The sequence below is a fragment of the Peromyscus californicus genome, unplaced genomic scaffold (assembly GCF_007827085.1).
Source record: "Peromyscus californicus insignis strain IS unplaced genomic scaffold, ASM782708v3 Scaffold_13__1_contigs__length_99412109, whole genome shotgun sequence".
Taxonomy (NCBI): Eukaryota; Metazoa; Chordata; class Mammalia; order Rodentia; family Cricetidae; genus Peromyscus; species Peromyscus californicus.
Genome location: NW_026294424.1, coordinates 97,192,384 through 97,196,362, shown reverse-complemented (window position 1 = coordinate 97,196,362; position 3,979 = coordinate 97,192,384).

The following is a 3,979-nucleotide window of genomic DNA, read 5'->3' as shown; positions in this document are numbered from 1 at the left end:
GTTCACCCACTTTCACCCACTCCGCTGCCGTGTAGAGTCTGGTGTTTGCCACCTGCTCCCGCGGTGTTTGAGAGCCACCAAGACCCTCGAAGGTGCCCAGGCCCTGTTTGAATCCCTGGAGAAAACTAACCCCGGTCCCCTAGCAGTCATCAACTGCCAGTTTTTGGATGCAGAGTCTCATGGAGTCACAGAAGGTCGCCAAGCTGAGGATGACGATGATGATGTCATGCGTCTTCTCCTGAATGCTGGGATTCAGGTGTGCACCTGTTCACCACACAGGCTATATGCCGCCTTTGTGTTTCTCTTGGCGGCCAGCACAGGATCAGGAACAGAAATGAACCACAGCGGGTTCAGTGGTCACGAGCAAAGAAGCCCCCAGGAGGGTCCTTCAACCCCCCCCCCCAAGACTACCCTTGTCCCCCAACACTCCACATGGGGCCTGAACAGGTGCAGAGTGGCTCAGTGGCAGAGAAACGGGACAGGGCCACAATTTGTGGTGTGGAACCTCAAAACACTCGTTGTTTTTAATAACTTCTTAAAAGTAGGTGCTACTCCCCTCCCTCAAAACCCATACTCTGGTTTCTCTTGAAAAAATAGGTGGCGCTGGTGAAGTTGGACCCTTTTGTAGAAGGCAGTGCTCTGTGGTGGATGAGTGATCGCTCCTGAACAACATGACCCAGTTTCCAACACATTTCAAACATTGTTTGCCCGTTAGCTTCTCACCTGGAAAGACATCAGATCTGGACAAGCCAGATTCCTGGGTACTCTGGGGTCAGCACAGGCAGCTAGCTGCCACATACCCTTCTCTTCTGTCAATCATCGCAGGCTTTTGCAAACTCCTTGTCCTGCCTGGTGGTGTTGAAAGCAGGTAGGTCCGTGCCCCAGCAACGTCTCTCTGGCAGTGCCAGGATACATTGTACATGGCCCACAGGCATCTCATCCCATGGCAAAACTGCCCTGTGCCAGGCGTGGTAGCATGTACTGTAATCCCAGCTCTCAGGAGGCTGAGGCAGGCAGATATCAGGTTGTAAGAAGCTGGTGTGAAGTGAGTGGTGGTGGCATAATGCAACACACATATACACACATGCTACACATCACACACACACATATACACACACACCACATACACCACACACACCATACACACACACAATACACATACCACATATATCACACACATACACACACACCACATACACCACACACATCACACTACACACACACACACACACACACACACCACACACCACATAAACCACACACACCACACACCACATACACCACACACATCACACCACACACACACACACACACACACCACACACCACATACACCACACATACCACATATACCACACACACACACACACACACACACACACCACATACACCACACACATACACACACACACCACATACACCACACACATCACACCACACATACCACATATACCACACACACACATATACATACCACATACACCACACACACGCATACACACACACCACCACCACCACACCACACAGGTGCTTGGCCTGGAACTAGGAGGTATACTCTAACAATACTTCCCCGCCCTCCTGGAGTTTGACTTCTGTGGATCTTTTCTTCCATCCTTTTTACAAACGCTTTTCTCACAAGTCACCTCAAAACTCAGACCAACCAGGTCTCATTAGTAACATCTTGATACCGAGAAAGAATTCAAGACAGTCAGTGAGCAGAAGTCAGAAAGGTGAGGGGCTAAAAACAAAGAAATTTGTAGAGTAGCAGGTTCAGGTTGGCTGCCATCCCCCTGAGAGTGAACCAGATACCACGCTTGCCCCTCTGAGATACTCGCTTTTATCTGCTGCAGTTCTCGGTGGAACAGAATCGATACAGAAGAAGCAGGCCGTGTTTAAGTGGGACCAGTGCGTTTGCATCCTGAGACCCAGGAAGGGCTGAGCGTCTGTGAACTTCCCGTCTGGGGCTTCACAGCTTAAAGAAACTCACATGTTAAAGCAACACAGAGCGAAAGCAGAGGGAGGCAGCGGCTCATAAGAGCCAACACCCCCCGAACACAGGCTGTGCTGTTCTGCTCTTCTGGACGGCAACAAGGCCTCCAAAACTGGCTATGGCTTCACAGAAGAATCACAGTCCCTTGACAAGGCTTCCTTGTGACAAACTTCTTTCTGTCATGTGTGCCAACCTTCTCCTGTGCAGCACCCACCTGGGCCTTGGCTAGCCCCCCTCTCCTCGGACCTTTACCTCACTCGGACAGCTCTTTCCAGCTTAGTGCCTGTGAGTGCTAAGACTCTTTGGTAAGCCACCACACACTGGCTTACTTGAGCACAACAGGGCTGGGCTGCAGCTCAGTGGTAGAGCACTCACCTAGCATGATCAAGACCTGGCTCGTCCATCCCATCACCATGAAAGAGCAGGACTCAGACATTGCATCAGACTCACTGATGGCCCTTCCCTCCAGACCCACCAGTGCCAGGAATCTGCCCCCATCTGATCTTAACATCTTTCTTGGCTCAAAATTCCAGAGGGAGAATCTGTTGGTTCCATTGTGGGTCACACGCCCTTCTTGCTGTGGTCGAAGGGTATCCTGTGTATGTGGCTGTGGAGGCTTGTCCGGCTGCTGGCCAGGAAACAGAGCGGAACCAGGAGAATCAGGCATCCAGGGGGAACTTAACAGGACTTGGTATAGATTAGTGTCTGCTCGGGTGCATACAGTTCTGAGGAGTTACTTCCAGCATGGGAGTGTGCTCTACGGGACTAGTTTTTAGAGTTAGGGGAGGGGATGTTTGAGTTTCCTGCTGCTGCTATAACAAATGACCACAGATGTGATGTCTTATAACAAAGTCTGGCACAGGCCTTCTGGAATCGAGGTATTGGCTGGCGTGGAGGCACCAAAGACGAATCTTTCCTTTGCCTCTTCCAGCTTCCAAGCCCAGCAATAGCTCTTGGATGCTGGTACCCTCTTCCCTCGTCAGTGTTTCCTATTTCTGATGTTGCTGTTGCCATGACTTTCTCTCACTGACCACAGATGGCGCATGTGACTGGATTGAGCCTATACATTACAGCCAGGGTAACCACCCCACTTCAGCGTTCTTCACTTTGATCATGCCTGCAGAGTCTCTTGTTTGAGGTTGAATTTTAGCCCCATTAATTCCTCACCCTCCCACTCCACATTGTGATCTTATTCCGAAATAGGTTTTGCAGGTGCTGTTAGTTAGGATGGGATCTTAAGGTGGTTCCTGAGCAAGTATGACTGATGTCCTTAAGGAAAGGGAAAGTTTATACACAGGCACAGAGACAGACTGCAGAAGGAAGTCGATATGGAGACATTTGGGAGGAAACATGCATTACAAGCCGGCCTCAGGGAGTGGAGTCCCTTGCTCGAGGCCCTTAGAAGGAGCTGGCACCGCTAACACCTCGATTTTAGACTTCAAGTCCACTTTGCGGCACTGTCTAGCAGTGTTCCTAGCAAATGACCACATCCGCTTTACGGTGTGAGGTAGCACATTCACAGACTCTAGGGGCTGCAATTTAAGCGTCTTTGTGTAGAGACTACCTGCTGCCTGTTAGGTTAGTCAGTGGATCCTTACCAGACGTTCACTTGACCTCATCTGGGTTCTGTGCTCAGTAGCCCCTCAGCCTTGAATGAAATGGCACTCTTTCAGGGAGGTCTAACTTGTGACATTTGCAACACAGCCTTCTACAAAGTCCAGCCGAAAACTGCACAGGGGAGTTTTAAAAATCACTCCTCAAAACTTCGTAATGTTTTAAGCATGTTTAAATTGTGTAGTGGCTGCATTTATAGCTGTCCTTGATTGTATGTGGCTGCATGTGGACACACCTCCCTCTACATAGAATGTAGGTCTATTGCTACACGCAGCCTGTCGGAACACCAGCAGACTCCAGATAACCGATGTTTGCTGCAAACACTGACCAGCCTCAGGATTTATAAACGACAATGAAAGGTGGTCGTGTTCTCTTC